The sequence below is a fragment of the Onychomys torridus genome, chromosome 4 (assembly GCF_903995425.1).
Source record: "Onychomys torridus chromosome 4, mOncTor1.1, whole genome shotgun sequence".
Lineage (NCBI taxonomy): Eukaryota > Metazoa > Chordata > Mammalia > Rodentia > Cricetidae > Onychomys > Onychomys torridus.
The window spans coordinates 106,538,906-106,558,110 of record NC_050446.1 but is presented as its reverse complement, the minus strand read 5'-3'; the positions used below and the strand labels follow the sequence as shown (position 1 = coordinate 106,558,110).

General features: G+C 47.3%; 1 protein-coding gene across 2 annotated transcripts in view; it reads left to right on the top strand.

Annotated features, from left to right (window-relative positions):
* Positions 1-394: 394 nt before the first annotated feature.
* The window catches only part of Slc23a2 (solute carrier family 23 member 2), a 98,808-nt gene continuing 79,997 nt past the window's right edge, over positions 395-19,205 (top strand). The window contains exon 1 of one of the 2 annotated variants that reach the window (XM_036183559.1): positions 395-751. The gene's annotated coding sequence lies outside the window, so the exon portion shown is untranslated. Of the gene's footprint in view, positions 752-878; positions 984-19,205 lie in introns of those variants that run through there. The other variant, XM_036183558.1, reaches the window with a different exon arrangement.

Below are 19,205 nucleotides of genomic sequence, written 5' to 3'. Positions count from 1 at the left end.
AAGTCTGCTTTTTGTCAGGAGAGGTCAGACGCGGTCCACCATTCCTTATGGCTCTCAGGAGTTGCTTGGGGGATGTAAGGAAATTACTCGGTTAGTAAAACAACCAAGACAGTGTTTCAAGATGGAAGGCAGAAGAAAGGGCTAATTATTCGGGGGTTGTCTGTTTGTTTTGGTGGAGATAAGGACATGGTTTCGGCAGTATCTTAGACCACCGCCCCGCAGCATCACCTGGAAACTTACTGGAGATGCAAATTCTGAAGCCACACTTCCAATCCCCGGTTTCATCACCTCTGGGGGTGGTACCCAGTCAGTGAGTCCTAATGGCCCTCTGCCCGGGCCTCAGCGTTATGGGTTTACTGACACACGGCCTCTCGACTCAGCAGCCCAAGCGCCCATCCAGCAGGCATCCCCCGAGGGCCCTTGAGAAACCCAGACTCGCAGGCTGCCCTCAGCCCCGCTCTCTCACAACACACAACAGCCCCGCAGAAACCAAGCCTGGTGTCTCCTCCCGCGCCAGCAGGAGCAAGGAGGATCTCTTTCCCCAGTGAGCTCCGAAGCCCGCCGGCCCAATTGGACAAGGCGTGAAATTGCTTTAAAAAGCACGTTTACCCTCCCGGCCGGGTGCACTGCAACCCGCTCCCTGTCACCCCGCAGCGACCGCAGGGCTCGGGGGTTGCTGCAGGGTTGGAGGAAAGCTCTGGACAAGAGGCCGGGCCAGCGTCGAAGGCTCCCCAGGCCGGCCCCCGAGCAGGTGTGTGGGGAAGGGTCCGCGGCGCAGCGCCCCCGGGGCTCGCGGGCGGAGCCGGGGGTCGGGCGGGGAGGGGCCGGCGCGCGGGGCGGGCGGCTGCGCCGCTCCCGCCCCCGGCCCGCCCCTCCGCGGCGCCATTTTGCAGGCGGCTGCCGCGGGGACCCGAGGCGGCGGCAGGCACTGCGGCGCGAGCCGTGCGGATCGGCGAGACGCGAGCCCAGCGAGCCGCAGGCAGGTGAGAGCCGGGGCCGCCGCGCTCCCCGCCCCGCGCCGGGGCCGCGGCCGCACCTGCCGGCGGCCCCGGCTGCCCGCCCGCCGCGCCCACGAGGCCGGCCCGCGCGGCCCCCGCGCGCTGTCACCCACCCGCGGCGCGGCCTGCGCCCCCCACGCCGGCTCGCGCGGCCCGGTGGCCCCGGCTGCCGCGTCAGGCCGTGCGTCCCGGGCGCTCACTGCTGCCCCGCCGGGTGGTCCCGGGACGGCCGCCGTGGGCTCGGGGTGCTGCGTGGCTTGCTGTGCGCCCCTCCCCAGGTGGTGCGCCCCGCATCCCGGCGCCCGGGGATTCGGGGTCAGTCCGAAGGGGCGGGCGGGGGATGGTGGTGCGGTCTGGCTTCCTTCCCTCTTTGCGGAGGCGACACCGAGTAATTTTAGATGCCGCTGCTCCGACCTTGCGACCTTTCCCGCTGGCCTGTCCCCCTACCCCCCACCCCCGCCAGGGGTCCCGGGTCGCCCTGTTTCCGCCACTCTTGACATTGGAGTGTGATAACTTGAAGGTGAAGAATTGCCTCCATCGTTTGGCTGGAGATGTCCCATTAGATGGGTAGCCTATAGGAACTCGGCCTTCTTTCAGGATGAGGGGCTTTGATCGGGTCTGGTGGGAAAGTCCTGATTGTCAGCGCACGGGGTAAGCCCGGGCAAGTGCAGGGGGAGGAAAGTTACCTTTGGGGCCTTCCTGGGGATGGGGCATTTGCAGCAGCTGTTGTTAGTCTAATTTTTGCAGCGCTAGGAAATGGGACGTGCAAGATGCTATCCTTTCCTACGTTTGGGTCCTCTGCACGAAGGCGGCCAGGGATGTGTGAGGACCTGGGATCTGAGTCCAGACAGCCTGGCTTGAGCTGTCATTAACTGGCCATGTGACTTCCCTCAGGCAGTTTCCTCCTTAGTCTAGTAGGCTAGAAGCAAGGTGGTTGAAACCTCTCTAGGTTTTGTATTTGAGTGCTCTTGGGCTCAGGCCTCATCTGTTCGTTTTTCTGCATCTTGCCTTTCATCTTAAGTATATGACTTTGCTGGCCTGTTCCTTGAAGGCTTTTGACTCGGGTGAAGTCTATGAGAGGCCGTTTCCCCTTAAGTTCAGGATTCTGTACTGGGTTATAGTTGACCTTATCAGGGTCATTTTGGAATGTAGAACTCCTCTTTATGCTTAACTCATCCGGAAAGTTAATAGCTTTGGGCACTTGAGGCTGTGCATCTTGTTAGCGCGCTCAGCATACATCTGGTAGTTAAAAGGAGACACTGAGTATTTCCAGCCAGACATGGAGGCATGAGGGAGGGATATGCTTTCTAGACAATGCCCTTTGCATAACTGTTAACTGGCTCTTTCCTTTTGTACCAGGGCATTTCACCCCACCTACCCTGCCAGTTTTCTTACTGTGGGAAGTAATTTTTGTAAGATAGTAGGTGTTTCCCAGGGCAGTGGCGGAACTCCACCCAGCACTCCGAAGGCAGAGGCAGGTGTATTTCTTAGTTCAAGGCCAGCCTGGTCTGCAGAGCAAGTTAAGGCCAGCCAGGGCTACACAGAGAAACTCTGCCCCCCCAAAATAAATAAATAAATAAGTAAACAAACAAACAAATAAATAAATAAGTAAAAATTAAAAACCCAAATAAACAAACAGATAAATAAGCAAGCAAACAAATAAAGAGAGTAGGCATTTGAGGAATTTTCATAGTGGCAGGTTTTTTGTTTTTTATTTTCTTTCTGTCCTGGCTGACCTGAAAGTTGCCCCAGGCTGGCGGCAGACTCACCCAGAGCTTCTAAGTCCCGGATTAAAGTTGTGCGCTTCCCTTCCTTACAGATGTCTGGTATTTAGTTTTCTGAGTGTGGCACATTATACTGAGATTAAACCTCTACTAAAAAAAACGATTAAGCTGGGTGTGGTGGTGTAAATGTATAATCTTAGCAACTCAGTCCAGCTGGTGGAGGTGGGAAGCTGACAAGTTCCAAACCGGCTGGGATGAAGGGCAAGACCCTTTGTGTTGTACAACACAAAGCATTTCATTCATTCATTCATTTTGAGTCAAGGTCTTGCTATGTAGCCTTGGTTGGCCTTGAAGTCACAGAGATCCCCCACATTCAGTGCTGGGACTAAAGGTGTATACCACCATGTCCAGCAGAAAGTTAAAAAAAAAAAAAAAGCAAAAACTTATGAAGTACTTGACTAGAGGGTTGGGGTGATGGCTCAGGAGTTAAGAACACTGCCTGCTTTTTTTTTTAAAAAAAAACGGGATCTGGGTTTAATTCCCAGCATCTACGTGGTGTCTCACAATCATCTATTATTAACTTCAGTCCCAGGGGATGTAATGCCCTCTTTGGGCCTCTGTGGTGTGAACACTGCACACACATGGACAGACATATACTCCAGGAAACCACACACACACACACACACACACACACACACACACACACACACACACTCGAAAAAGTGCCTGAACCAGTATGACTGTCCAAGTGTGAACTGAACAAGCATGACACCAGTGGGCATGCCAACATGGATGGGGAAAGCCCGGGAGGCCTCGACCCTACCCAAAGAACTACAGGCAACCTAGGAAAGCTGGGAACTGGAGAGGTGGCCCTCCCCAGGGATGAGCACACCAACTGGTGAGCCAGTGCCAAATGGTCAGTCCTGAAAAGCACACAAGTAACCGAATGGGTTCTCCGTAGGACTGTATATATATAGCATGCAATAACAGTTAGTGAGAAGAGGCCACGTATGTGACGCAAAGTGGGGTAGGGACATGGGAGAGTTTGGAGGGAGGAGAGGTAAGGGAAAGGAGGAATGTAATTATCTCAAAACTAAAAGAAAAAAGATTTGATTAGAGCATTATGGATGGTTTAAGGTGGTTTTTGTCCTGCCTCACTTGTGTAGCAGACTTAACATTTTAGAAGTAAGCTTTTTGTCCCAAGGGTAGTGTGGTCTGCCCCATCCTTTCATCCATCCTTCCATTAATTAGGTGCCGCCTGCGACTGAACAAACTATCCTTGAATTAACCCCAGGTGTTTGCACTCAGGAGGTCTAAGGTTTAGTCTGTTGGTTAGGGGCATACTCTGTCGGCTCTTGTCATATTCTTCTTCCGGCTCCTTCTGGGGCTCTGGATTTGATCCCACTGGCAATTTAAAGACTTTTCTCATTTGGGTTCAGAACATTGAGTCATCACCAGTAATTTGTCTTTATATGGCACTTTGAACCTTGTTTCATTTACTTACACTTTTTAAGGCTTCCCTCCACCTGTTTACAGGCCTTAGCGTCTTTGGGCCCTCATTCATTCCTTGACCCTGCTGCTTCTCTGCTCTCTGCTCAGAAGGTGAGTTGGGGCTGGTGGTGTCTTTGTCTTATCTAATTCTGTCCCTCTTGCTCCCTGTTAAGGCTCCACTACTGCCTCTGGGTTTCAAGGAGCCCTTCGTGCATTCTCTGGTGTCATCATTCTCTGCCTGCTGTTTCTATCTTGTCACGGGTTCTAGGTTGTTGGTTGTTTCATGTTAAGGTCTGCTTTCAGCGTGTACCTTTCATTATTTATATTAACTCTGAATCTTTTTATTTTATTATGTATACCGTGTTCTGCTTGCATGTATGCCTGCAGGCCAGAAGAGGGCACCAGCTCTCATTACGGATGGTTGTGAGCCACCATGTGGGTGCTGGGACTTGAACTCAGGACCTCTTAACAGCCGGCACTCTTAACCTCTGAGCCTTCTTCTCTCCAACCCTTGGCTCTGAATCTTGCTGTGTTGCCCAGACTGGCCTCAAAGCCCTGGGCTTCCAGGACTCCTGATCACCAGGCATTTACACTTAGTGCATTGTTTGAGCGCCTACTCTTCAGGGCGACATTCTTACAGTCAGCTGCTGTGGGGAGAGTTTCATGGCACTTGGTTTTCTGAGTGTGGCACTGTCTAGTGCAGGAGGTGGAAAGTGGATTTCCAAAGGATCTTAGAAGGCCTGGGGAGTCTGGCAGCGTGGGGATGGGAGCAGAAAGGACAGTCTGCTCACACTGCTGTGGAATGCCCGGTCATTGCTTTCTCACAGTTCTGGAGACCAGGGAGCTCGAAGTCAAGCTTCTGACTGACAGATCTGACAAGAGTGTTCTGTCTGGCTCATAGGCGGTCACTTTCCCACTGAGTGCTCACTCACATGTACCACTGAGTGGCGGGCCAGCCTGTTTCTTCTTACATATCTTACTAGATAAGACCTCATGTCACCTCAATTATCTCCTAAAAGCTTTCTCTCTGAATTTAAGCACGGTTAGGACCTCAGTGTTTGGGTTTGTTTAAGCAGTTTACTCCATAACAGAGTACAGATAGGTTGATCATTTTAATTTTCGTGCTGGGGATTGAACCCATGGCTTTGGCATGTTAAGCAGGTGTTTAACTACAGAGCTCCACCTCTAGCCCCGGTTCCACTTGTAGAAAGGACACAGTCTAGCCGTTGCTGTTTGAGGATGGGTCCGGCTAGAACAGGTTGTGGGTAGGTCAAACCAGGGTGATTTACTGTGGGGAGACAGTGAGAATGAAGAGCGATGGATTCTGAGGAAGGGTTAGAGACAGGACAGAGAGAGGCGAAAGGAGAGAGGAAGACAGACGTCAGGCTTCAGGCCCGACACTTGGGCAGAAAGTAGCTCTCAGCTGAGATGCCCGAGGGGCAAGTTCAGGGTGTGTGAAGTTGTGGTGCCAGCCTGTCAGCCCAAGTCGGGAACTGAGGCGGATGGGATGTCCTGTCTGGAAATGTAAATCTTCTTGGTATCTTCTAAGCACGCATGTATGTATGTATGTATTTCGAGACAGAGTTTCAATGTGTAAGAGTCCTGTCTGTCCTGGAACTCACTTTGTAGACCAGGCTGACTTCGAACTTACCAAGATCCACCTGTCCCTGCCTCCCAAGTGCTGGGATTAAAGGCGTGCGCCATCACCGCCCAGCTCCACTATTTATTTTTTATTGAGACAAGGCCTCTCAATGGCCTGGAACTGGCCACCCAGCCCAGGAATTCCCACCCTAGCAGCTGCTGTCTCCCTAGCCTGGCCTTTTTTTAAAATATGTGTGTGATTCTTAGAGAGTTGAGTCCTCCCACTTTTGCAGTTGAAAGTGAACACAGCTAAATAAGATTCACTTCTCTGTAGGAACCTGTCTAAGCAATAACAGGGACCCTAGAGGGTGAGGCAGCTAGCCCACGACGTAGCCAGTGGAATGAAGTTTGTGCTGATAGGTATAGATGATATGCTGGGCACTTGGGGTCACTATTGCTAGTGTGACAACCAACGGGGATTCTGGCCTGTTTGGTCCATATCTCCAGGGTAACTACTGAGTTTGAATTCTCAGAGGGCCCCGGAAATTCTGGGCACTTAGTGATAGAACTCCACTTCCAGATCTTGTTCCTGGTGCTATGAAGAGGGCAGAGAAGCCAGCAGCTACTTGTGTGCTGGATGCTGTGCCCAGCATTGTGTCATGACTGTAATTTAGTCACAGCCCTGTGGGCTTAACTGTGCCCATTTTACTGTGGGGAGTGCTGAGGTTTGGAGGTTTCAGCTGCTTGTTCATGGTCATAGTGCCTCTGAGGATCAGAGTCCGTTGAGTCTGTTGCCAAGCTCATATTAGACTATAACCCTGCTGTGCCTTTGGTTTAGGAGGATCGAAGGTAGGGTTTGCCTGGAAGGGTGGGAGCAGCACCTGTGGAGGGCTCTGGTGAGCAGAGAGAGAGCGAAGAGGACCATAGGGGGAAGGAGGCCACACTAGCACAATCGAGAGCAGCTAAGGCAGGATGGAGGAAATCGAAAGAGCCTTTCACACCATTGTGGTGGAAAGCCACCAGACGCTGATTAGAATGGGTGACCGACTTAGATGTCTGTTCCAAGCCGGGTGGAGGTGCTGCACACCTTTAATGCACACCCTCACACCTTTAATCCCAGCACTTGGGAGGCAGAGGCGAGTGCATCTCTGTGAGTTCAAGGCCAGCCTGGCCTTTGGAGTGAGTTTCAGAACAGCCAGGACACAGAGAAACCCTGTTATGGACTCGCTCTTAGTGTGGGAATTATCCATGGCGCTTCACCCCCACCTCATCACCCACTTTCTTTTTAAGATGGCTTCTCTTTGCTCAAGTAAACAAACACATATTGACTTAATTCAAATTGATGGAACATTTTCTTTTTCTTTCTTTTTTTATTGAGATTTATTTATTTATTTATTATATATAGTGTTGTGCCTGCATGTATGCTTGCACACCAGAAGGGGGCAGCAGATCTCATTACGGATAGTTGTGAGCCACCATGTGGTTGCTGGGAATTGAATTCAGGACCTCTGGAAGAGCAGCCAGACCCCTTAACCACGGAGCCACCTCTCCAGCCCTTGTCTGAGCGTTTTCAATCTGGACAGCATTTCATTGTGTCTGGTTCTAGGACAGCTGTCTCTCTCCTTGCTTGGACTTGAAAGCACACCGCATTTCCTAACAGTAGCAAACTTACAGTCGTGAAGGAATGGAAACCAATCGCTGCCTGGCTGGGGCGGAGCCGCGTCGAACGGGGCTCAGCCTGGGGACCACGTGACCGGCCGGGCCAGGTAAGCGGAGGTTCGCGCCGCTCCTCGCTTGCGTGATGCCGCTGTGTCACAGCTGTTCACAGATGTGCAGCGGTGTGGGGGCGAGTGTGCCACGGACCAGGACTAGGACACCATCTTCAAGTCGTGTTTCCCTAAAACCGCTGGACTGTTCTCTGCCCCTCACTCCTCTCTCTCTAGTGTGTGTCACACTTGGTCCTCTCTAGTGTGTGTCACACTTGGTCCTCTCTCTCTCTAGTGTGTGTCACACTTGGTCCTCTCTCACTAGTGTGTGTCACACTTGGTTCTCTCTCACTAGTGTGTGTCACACTTGGTCCTCTCTCACTAGTGTGTGTCACACTTGGTCCTCTCTCACTAGTGTGTGTCACACTTGGTCCTCTCTCACTAGTGTGTGTCACACTTGGTCCTCTCTCTCTAGTGTGTGTCACACTTGGTCCTCTCTCACTAGTGTGTGTCACACTTGGTCCTCTCTCTCACTAGTGTGTGTCACACTTGGTCCTCTCTCACTAGTGTGTGTCACACTTGGTCCTCTCTCTCTAGTGTGTGTCACACTTGGTCCTCTCTCACTAGTGTGTGTCACACTTGGTCCTCTCTCACTAGTGTTACACCCGCCGTGTTAACGTCCGTGGACCTGCCTCGTGCACTGTTTTCCCTCTTTCCGTTCTTTACTTAACGGCCTCTGTGCACGCTCTGCCTTGCTTTCTCCCCCATCTAAAGTCATGAAACACATCACACCTTGATTTGTCAGTGTGTGTGTGTGGGGGCAAAGGACTTGTCTCTCCACCACTGGGTCCGAGGGGTCAAATTCAGGCTGTCCAGCACCTTCACTAGCTAAGCCATTTCGCCTGCCTCTTTTTGAGACAGGGTCTTACGTAGCCCTGGCTAGCCCATCGCTGAGGGTGACCTTAACACCCGAGTCTCCCGCCTCCTCAGAGTGCTAGGATTGCGGGCACGGCGCCATTACGGCTGTTTGTTTATTTTTTTATGAGGACTTCATGCACAGTAGGTAAACAGTTACCAACTGAGCTACATCCCTGGCCTCAAGTGTCTGACTGTCTGTGTCTCTTCCTTTTCGAGACTGTAGCCCAGGCTGGCCTCAAACTCAGAGATCCGCCTGCCTCTGCCTCGTGAGTGCTGGGATTGAAGGTGTGCGCCACCACCGCCTGGCTCTTTACTCTTTTTAACAACAAGGTCAATAAATTACTGTTTGTTGTCTTAAAATTATTTTTAAATGTAATTTTTATGCGTATGGGTATTTTTCCATGTGCATGTCTGTGTATCCCATGCATGTAGTACCTGTGAAGGCCAGGAGAGGGTGTCAGATCCTCTCTAGTGCTCCTAACCACCGAGCCATCTCTCTGGCTTTATATTTTAAAAAATACCTTTGCTGGGAAGGATGGCCACGCCTGTCATCGCAGTGCCTGGGAGGCTGAGGCTTAGGCCAGTCTGGAATATAAGGTTCAAAGCCAGCTTGAGTTACACAGACTTTAAAACAACCAGAACAAGTGCTGCAGAGACCCTGCTGTTGAACTGACCCCAGCCCTGCCAGCCCTAGGCAGAGTGGAGGGCTTTTAAAATTTGCTACAAGAACAAGTGGTGAGTCAGTTCTTACTACCCTTTGGGTCCCGGGACTTGACCTCAGGTTAGCAGGCTCGGCTCAAGTGACTTAACCTGCTGAACCGTATTCCCAGCCCTGTAGTGTTTCTTAGGATCCTGGTAGGCTCTGCCCCAGTCACTGTGGTAGTTCTCTAGTGAGTTCACCTTCCCTGCTAAATCGAAGGTGACTCTATACTTTTGCCAGGAGGAATTAGATGAGTTCGGTTTCTCTTCAGGTCTGTCCCAGGGATGGTTTTTAGCCGATGCCATTATGTTGTGTAGCAGCTGGCACTGTTATGTCAGTCTTTGAAAATGTTCTCGACCTCAGAGAAGTCTTGTGGTCTGTCTCTTCTCCACGTGCAGATAGACCGAGCATGTACGCAGCCCCAGCTTCCTGCTCTTTTCCCCCTCTTCTCAGCTAGTCCACCCACCTTGCTGCTGAGGCTCGCGGTCATCTCTGAAGCCCCTTGTGAGTTCCTCCTGCTTTCCAGTCACTGGTGTGCAAGCACCCACTTCCGCACATGCTCCTTCCTTTCCCCACGACCTCCATCCCTGCAGGGGCCACCGTAGATGCTCTTGCAGAGCTGCGAGTTGATTAGGAGTGGAAAGCTCTTCGAAGCCCTTGGCTTTGCCTGGGAGGTGGACTGGGCAGGGAATCTGTCTGTGTTACTATGTTACTCCTGACCATCGACTACAGGTTGAGTTTACTTGCTCAGTACTGATTTAGGTTGATGTACCAAATGCCTTACTTAAACTCTCCTTAAAATTTCTTTTCACCTTTGAAATCTCACACTTCTTTCCGTGTCCATCAACTCCTAAAATACATTTTCCAGATTTCACTTTCTGTTGTGATATCTGTACCACTGTCATCTCATGTAAAAGTCTTTCATGAGCTCAGGTTGTCTGCGGACCACTCGATGGAAAGACTCGTCTCTACCCTGTTGAATTGTGTTAAGATTGTTATATTCCATTAATCCAAATGTATGTCCTTCTGCCAGTGTTGTGTGTCCTTATACCACCCTGTCTGAATTACCATAACTTTCTCTTCAGTTTCGAAGCTGGGAAAAAAGCAGGCTTCTGGTTTTGTTCTTTTGCTATTCTTGGACCCGTGTGTTTTTATGTGAATTTCAGGATTAGTCTGTCAGCCTTTGCCAGAAAGACAGATGGGATTTTGATAGTGGTTGCATGGAACTGGTCGATCAGATTTGGTTGTAGTACCAAGAATTAAAAAAAAAAAAAGAAAGAAAGAAAGGAAGGAAGGAAGGAAGGAAGAAAGAAAGAAAGGAAATTTTAAAAATTGCTGACCCTCGGTCATTGCTTTAGCCTCTCCCCCTCCCCCATCCCTCATGGGTCGTTCATTATCTATTTGAAAAAGGATTCTTGAAATCAGTGGTCCTCAACTGAAAAGCGAACTGAAATCACCTGGGGGATTTGGAGAAACTGTGGATGCTTGGTCTCGCCCCAGAATCTGAGATGCAGTTTCAGCATTCAGTAGAGTAGTGGAGTTTTAAAGAGTATTCAGGAGTTTCAATCTGTGTGCAGCCAGGGGTGAACCAGTGCTTTGAAGGAACCGAAGCTCAGACAGAGCCCCGGCAGAGCGATTGATAACCGGAGTGGAGGAAGCACACATCACAACTGTGGAGCCTCTGGCTCTCTGGTGCGGGGATTAGATCTCTGCTTTGTTTCACAGCGCGTTCTTCTGGGGTTCCTTGTTGTTTTTCGAGGCAGGGTTTTTCAGTGTAACAGTCCTGCCTGTCCTGGATCTCACTCTATAGACCAGGCTCAGGCTGTCCCCGAACTCAGAGATCCCTTTGCCTCTGCCTCCTAAGTGCTGGGATTAAAGGCATGCGCCATCATGCCCGGCTGTTTGCCATCTCTTAATTTAGTGTGGCACCAACGTTGCTGACTTTGTTCTCCCAATAAATTAAATGGTTTTGCAAATTGAGTTCTCATGGGTATGTAGAGTTGTTCTTGATCTGTGTAGAAAGCAGAGATAGAGCAGTCCCTAGAGGGTGTCGTTTCTCAGAAATCTGACTCTCTCCACTCTTTTTTTTTTTTTTTTTAATCAGAAATGGATTGAAAAATATGCTGTAAATTTGAAGCTATATTTAGGACTTGTCATGAAGAGAACATTGGAGCTGTTGGTCAGAATGACTGGAGGGCTCTCTGGAAGTGAGACAGGCATCCTTCTGCTCTGCAATAATGAAATGCGAAGCTTGTGGTGCAGTAGCTCTGTTGCGTTTACTCACTGAATACTCAGGGTTGCATGTCATATGTGAAAGTAAAATTTCTCTGTGTGTGTATAAATGCACACATTATGTATAACTTCCAACACAGAGATCAGACAGCAGCTTAAAAAGACACAAAACTTCTTTAGACCAGTGAGATGGCATGGCGGGTAAAGGTGCTTGCTACCAAGCTGATGGCCTGGGTTTCATCTCCATGGCCCACGTGGTGGAGGAGAGAACCAACTTTGACAAGTTGCCCCCTTTACCTCCACGTGCGGGCTTGTGGTAAAAAACCAAAGCCATTAAGCACTCTCTCTGCCTTGGAAATGTGACTAAATACTTCTTTAAAACTTGATTTTTAACAGCTTATTTGTTAGAATGCATCACAATTTACATGACAAATCCTTCTGTGGAGTCTTTAGCTTCTGAGCCCCCCCCCCCCTCTTTTTTTTTCTTATTGTGGGGAACAGTATACAATGGGGATTAGCCTTTTATGTAAATCTATGTGCATTTTTCTGGTTATTTAAATTTTTGAAAGGGACATCATTTGCAATTTGAAAGATTTTTATTATCATTTGCACGTGTGTAGTGTATGTATGAGTGTGCACATGCATGTGTGTGAGTGTCTGTGACTGAATGTCTTCCTCAGTTGCTCTCCACTTTATTTACTGAGGCAGATTTCTTGCCAGAACTTGAGGATCAAGAAATCTTGCTACCAGCCCTCTATGGGGATCCTGTGGTGCGGTTGCACTGGACTGCACGCCTGCCAGGCTTTTATTGAACCAAGTCCTCTGCCGGAGAGGTGCTCTGAACCAGGGAGTCATCTCGTTTCTCCAGTCACTGGTCACTTTTCATGATTTTGCTTTGCATTTGTATTTTGTTTAGCTTATTTGTTTCCGTTTTCTTAGTCTGTCTTTCCTGGTGGTTTATAATAGTTACATATATCAAGGGTATTAGTATTTTAATAAAACATTCTAGTTTCTACAGCTTTGCTAATAATCTGATTTTATGATGCATTTGAGAAATTTTATTTGAAGATCATTTTTCTTGGGTTTAGTTTTCAAATTAGAAATGTGGTGTCCCATCCAACCCCCAACAGGGGGTGTAGCCCTGGCTGTCCATAGGCCAGGCTGACTGCAGAACTCAAGAGATCCTCCTGCCTCTGCCACCTGAGTGCTGGGATTAAAGGTGTGTGCCACCACTGCCCGACAGAAAAATGTTGTTTTTCAAATATTAAAAATTTCAAATATTAAAGTTTAGCGAGCTTTGGTAGCACTGGGGAGGCAGGAGGCAGGTGGATACATGACATGGAAGCCAGCCAGGGCCATGTAGTGAGACCCTGTTTCAAAACAAGCAGCTCCTCCCCTCAAAAAAAATTATTTTAAATTTATTTATTGATTTATTTTAAAGAGTGAAGAAAAATCTTTCAGACCATGATTTTATTTAAAGTATACTTTAGATTTCAGATTCAGTTGTTTACTAAAATGTGCATGGAAAAACCAGCTGCCACCTTGAACTTAGAAATTTAAATACATTTATTTCAGATTTAGTTTATTTTATGTGTATGACCTTTTGCCTGCTTCTATTTATGTATGTACACCACAGGCATCTCTAGTGCCTAGTGAGGTCAGAAGAGGGCATCAGATCCTCTGGAACTGCTGGAGTATGGCTGTGAGCTACCACATGGGTACTGGAACCAAACCAGGGTCCTCTGGAAGAGCAGCCAGTGCTGTTCTTAACTGTGCAGCCATGACTCCGACCCACCCCCAGTCCTTTTCAGTGATGTTTTTACAATGAAAGTAAGGTAGACTGTGTTGTTACCCCAGAAGAGAGAGGTGCCAGGTGTGCTTCCAGACTTAACATTCCAGTTCTAAGTTTGGGTCCCTTAGGCCCTAAGGCTTAGGGGCATCTAATGTTTGTGTGGGGTTGACATTAGAATGCTCTTTTTGGTCCTTTTGCTCCAGGAGAATGACAAAACACAATTCAAAACTGTCCTCATTATGCTAGCTCCAGAAGACGCTGATGCTGTCTGTCAGGCTTTGTTTGACTGAGCCTCCATTAACATTTACATTCTGGAACCATGTCTTCAATAGGATTAAGGTTTATTGGTCCTTTTGACTGTGAGGTCCTGTTTGTGGCTTTCGGGTATCAGCAGGACACTGCATCCTGTTGAGGCCCCGAGAGTGCACCTTGGCACTTCGGACAACTGAGAAAGGAGACAGCCAGGTCTAGTTCTGTTCCCTGAGCAGCTGGTGAGCTGCTGCTAGCAGACTGTGTCCAGCTCCTCTGTGTCCTCCCTTGCTCCGGGGAGGGTGGCACTGCAGCCTTTCTAAGGTGCTGTGCTTGCCCTTTCATTTGCCCTGCTCTGGGCAGAACTATCTCCAGGTGTTTGGTCTGGGGCAGTGACCTGAGTCACTGTAGTGTGCATATCACCTGATTTTGATCACGCCAAGACATTCTGGGGAAGGCTTTAGGAAGTTTTGGGTGGTGCACATACAATGGCCTTTTCAGTGTGATTGAGATTATTTAGTGGAAGGTACAGTTTATTAAGGGAAAGCAGGATCACTCACTGTGCTACCGAGTTTGACTTTGATAATTGCCATTGGACTTTTGAACTCTGTGATTTTGCCAAGAATATAAATTGTGTTTTTATTACTTAGATCTTCATAATTAGGATGACTAAACACTAATTTTCTCTACCTTAATTTTTCTAGAGATGAAAGTATATTATCTCATTTGTAATACTAATACAGATTAAACATGCTGTCCTGGCTAGTTTTATGTCAATTTGAGACAAACTGGAGTCATCTGAAAAGAGGGGACCTCGGTTGAGAAAATGCTGCTGTAATGTCCAACTCTAAGGCATTTTCTTAAGCAGTGATTGATGAGGCCCAGCCCATGGTGTGGTGGTACCATCCCTGGGCAGGTGGCCCTGGATTCTATAAGAAAGCAGGCTGAGCCGAGCGTGGAAGCAAGTCAGTAAGCAGCACCCTCCATGGCCTCCAGGTTCCTGCCTTGCTTTATTTAGTTCCTGTCCTGACTTCCTTTGATGACGAACAGCAATATGAAAGTATAAGCCAAATAAACTCCTTCCTCCTCAACTTGCTTTTGGTCATGGTGTTTTATCATAGGAATAGAAACCCTAACTAAGACACATGCTAAGTGAAGAAAAGTGTCTTCAAAATTTTTTGAGGGTATTTCCAATTTAGTCATTGGGTACAGTTATACTTAATGAATTGATTCGCATATTTATTTATTTATGAAATATAGCCCACAAATACAGCAAGCACATCTGTGTGCATGTGCTGGAGTAATGACTCAGTGGTTAAGAGCACTGGCTGCTCTCCCAAGTTTAGATCTCAGCACCTACATGGCAGCTCATAACAATCTGTAACTCCGGCTCCAGGACCTACAATGCCCTCTTCCCTTCCATGGGCACCTCTATGCAGGCAAACACTCAAACACATTAAAAAAGAAAACTTAACCAAAAAATACAGATCAAGCTAGTAAAAATTCAGCCTCGGGTTGTGTGTGTGTGTGTGTGTGTGTGTGTGTGTGTGTGTGTGTGTGTGTTTCCTGAGACCCTGCCTCTAGTTGAAGAGTTCTTGACAATTGATGGCTGCTAAAAGGGACGGTAACATTTGGGTATGTGAAGTTGGTGGGGGTTGGGGAGTGGGGGTATAGGGTGTGGGGGTGTTGGTGGGTCTGTGAAGGAGCTAGAGGTAGGTAGTGGGTATGTGTGTAGATAAGATTAAAATACATTGTATAAAGTATGCAGCAAATTTTTAAAAACAGGTTCTTATCTGCAATCTGACACCCTTGAGAGTCTCATAGCTTGTACTTAGGAAAATGGCCTGCTCTGGTTGTGAGGGAGATGGGGTGGGGAGAGGGGAGATGGAGAAATTGCTTGCTTGTGGGTACCTGTGCTGGCCAGAAGCACTGGATCCCTTTGGAGCTGGAGTTACAGGCAGTTGTGAGCCCCTGACCTGAGTGCTAGAAATCAAACCCAGGTCCTCTGAAAAGCAGTGCCCGCTCTTAACCCCAGCCCATAGATTTATATTTTTTATTTAAAACATTTATATGCTGAGAATGGAGGTGTGCCCCTTTAATCCCAGCACTTGGAGGCAGAGGCAGGAGGATCTCTGTGAGTTCCAGGCCAGCCTGGTCTACAGAGTAAGTTCTGGGATTAAAGTACCGTGACTGGCTGTTTCTTTTTAAAGGACAGTTATCAAACATTTAAATTTGATTTGACCAGAAGTTTTGGACTGAAAATGACTGCTTTTCTGGTTTTTCAGACTGGAGGGACTTTCTAAGCCTGAAGGTTTAGCTGGAAGGATTAAAAGAAGATACTAGATTTGACTTCAGAAATATTTTTAAATGACCTTTATCTCCTGTTAGAAATAGCAATACAGCAAAGGCTTACTGTCCTTAAGTCATGAGGAGCTCTTACAAATGAGTGAGAAAACTCTAGCGCTTACTGCGGGGTGGGCAAAGAAAGTACCCACAGTTCTTAGAAGAACAAGATCAAAGGAGTCAAGACCGGTCCAGACACTCTCAAAGCTTGTGCAGCTGAGTTAGTAACTCAGTTGTCTTTGCTCCCTGGGTTCTTAGTGGGAAGGTGGGGAAATGGCAGCCTGTTGAACAGGTACCCACTTGGGGGTAGTTAGGTTTTCTCTGTTCACTTAGTTACTTTTTCAGGTTTTCAAAGCAGACAAACAACTACAAAAAGAATTTTCCTGTCCCATTCAGATTTCCAGTTGTAAGGTGTGTTTTCCTCAATATCCTTAAAAGCATGAAGTCCTTCAGAGGCAGGGTTCTAATCCGAATTAAGTATGTTTTGGTTCTTGTTATTTGGATCATGCCGTGGTATTTTTTGTCGGCTGATTACTGTTTCATCTGCTGCACTGATACCGCAACCTGGTGGCTGAGGGATGCTGACTTGGGGGTTCCATTCCTCTTGATTTCTACTCTTCTGGCTTCTGAACAATAATGTCTCTTAGAGCAGTGGCGGTGAGAGTCAGTGATTGATGGTAAGTCTGGTAAAATGGCAAGGTGATCATTTTGTATTATTTCTACTCCATGTTTTTTGGTGATATTTATTTATCTATTTTCTATGTGAAATCAAAAATTGCAAGTGCCGTATGTGCAGGTTGAATATCTCTTATCTAGAATGGTTAGGACCAGAAGTATTTTCCTTTTTTTTAAAGTTGAGTTTATATAATGAGAGATTTTTAGGGAAAAGACCCAGCTCTAAACATGAAATTCATTTTATATTTTCTATACTCAGTATACATATAGCCTGAAGGTAACTCTATACAATACTTTAAAATAGTTTCATGGTTTAAACAAAGTTTCATGGTGTGGAATTGTGTACTTTTGTTATCAGATTTGGGATTTTTGATTAGAGATGCTTAACCAACCCTACCATGAGCAACAGAGGTAGATGCAGAAGCCTTTGTGTGGGAGAGAGTTGGACAACCCCATGCTCACAGATGTCCTTCTGGTCTGCTCCAACCTTGTGGCTGTAGGGTGCGGGATGGCGAGGGGACTGTAAATTGAAAGGTGCTCGCTCAGTGTCCAGGCCTGGGTGGTTTGTGGTGCCGTTCCTTCTGTTAACTCTTTCTGGAGAGTCCTTTCTCGAAGTGCATTTGCACAGTGTTAGAACTTGTGACCCAGCTCTGTGGTTTGCTCTCAGATCCTTGCCTAGTGGAAGAGGAAGCCAGTCCTTCCACCCCTTGTCCCAGTCAGCATTAAACACTTCCCCCATATAACGTCTGCAAAGTGTCTAGGACTTTGATTGTATTTCCTGGATTTTTCAGTAATCTGTAGGCCAAAATGACTTTTTTTCTTTTTTTTTTTTTTTTTTTTTTTTTTTTTTTTTTTTTGGAGCTGAGGATGATATTTTATTAATTGTGATTTTTGAATTTTTCCCTTGTGGAACACTTATTTTATTTTATTTATTTATTTATTTTGTTTTTTCAAGACAGGGTTTCTCTGTAGCTTTGGAGCCTGTCCTGGACTAGCTGTGTAGCCCAGGCTGGCCTCGAACTCACAGAGATCCACCTGCCTCTGCCTCCCGAGTGCTGGGATTACAGGCGTGCGCCACCACCGCCCGGCCCCTTATTTTATTTTTAAAACTAATACTTTTAGCTTTTCTTTTTTTGAGACAGGATCTCATGTAGCCCTGGCTGACCTTGAACTCCTGATCCTCCAGCTTCCATCTTCTGAGTATGGGGTTATAGCTCTATATCAGAGGAAGCATATGCATGTTAGACAATAATTCAGAGTCTTCAGAATTGTGTAAATTGGGAAGGTCTCACTTTTTTTTTTCTTTTTCTTTTTGGTTTTTCAAGACAAGGTTTCTCTGTGTAACAGCTCTGGCTGTTCTGGAACTCACTCTGTAGACCAGGCTGGCCTCTAACTCACAGAGATCCGCCTGCCTCTGCCTCCAGAGTGCTGGGATTAAAGGTGTGAAGCACCACTGACCAGCTTGGTCTCCCAATCTCTTATGCTTCTTCTCCCACTTCAAAGCAACCTGAGGTATGTCCTCATCAGTGTATACACAAATACATGTATGCAATTAATATTTCTCAAAGGCAGTATCATACTATATTGCACAACCTGCATTTTTCAAAGAATGGTACACTTATTTTTAAGTATAAGTAAGCCATTTTTATTTTTATTTATTTATTTATTTTTTGGTTTTTTGAGGGACAGGTTTCTCTGAATAGTTTTGTGCCTTTCCTGGATCTCGCTCTGTAGCCCAGGTAGGCCTCAAACTCAGAGATCTGCCTGCCTCTGCTTCCTGAGTGCTGGGATTAAATGTGTGTACCATCACCGCCCGGCTTACAAGCCATTATTTATTTGTTTGTTTGTTTGTTTGTTTATTTAATTATGTATACAGTATTCTACCTGCATGTGTCGCTACAGGCCAGAAGAGGGCACCAGGTCTCATTACAGGTGGTTGTGAGCCACCATGTGGTTGTTGGGAATTGAACTCAGGACCTTTGGAAGAGCAGTCGGTGCTCTTACCCACTGAGCCATCTCTCCAGCCCCGTAAGCCATTTTTAAAGGACTTGACAGTTTCATGTTCTATCCATACACTTAGTTTTACTTTAAACATTATTTTCATGTATGCCTATGTGTCTGTGAGTTGTGCCATGTGTGCTAGTGCTTGTGGAGGAAAAAGAGGGTCACAGTTACAAACAGCCAGCAGCTGCTTCACAGGGGCTCTGGCAGCAGCACTCGGGACCTCGGAGGCTCAGTGCCTGCCACCCCATTATACCTCTTGAACAATCTTTAGTGGAGGCTGCTACATTGTGCCTCTTTTCTGACAGTTACGAAGGTTTATTTTAGTAAATTATATTTTTGACCTTGCATACAGCACATTGTTTTAAAAAAGGAAACAAATACATTTCTTCATTCATATTTTAATCACTTAAAATTTTTCTATCCATCACCCATCCTTCCATCTATCCATCCAGAGGCTAGTGTTTCTGAAATTGGAGGTCGGGGGAAGGCAGGCTCACGATGGCTTATTGAAGGTCAGACTCTGGTATTTCTGTGCTTATTTACCTCTAGCCCACTGGTAAATGCTGATGCTAAACCTCTAGCATTTTTCTTCACTCCTCTGGGCCAGGCTCATGGCTAGGGCTGAACCCCCCCCCCCCCCCCCCCCCCCCCCGTGCCTGAGATGGCCGCTGAGTCTGGCTCTGGGTTTTTATTGTAAATATATGTACAGGTGCATTTTACTTCTCTGTTGTTGTGATATATTACCATGATCAAAGCAACTTATAGAAGGAAGAGGGGTGTTTGGTTTAGCGT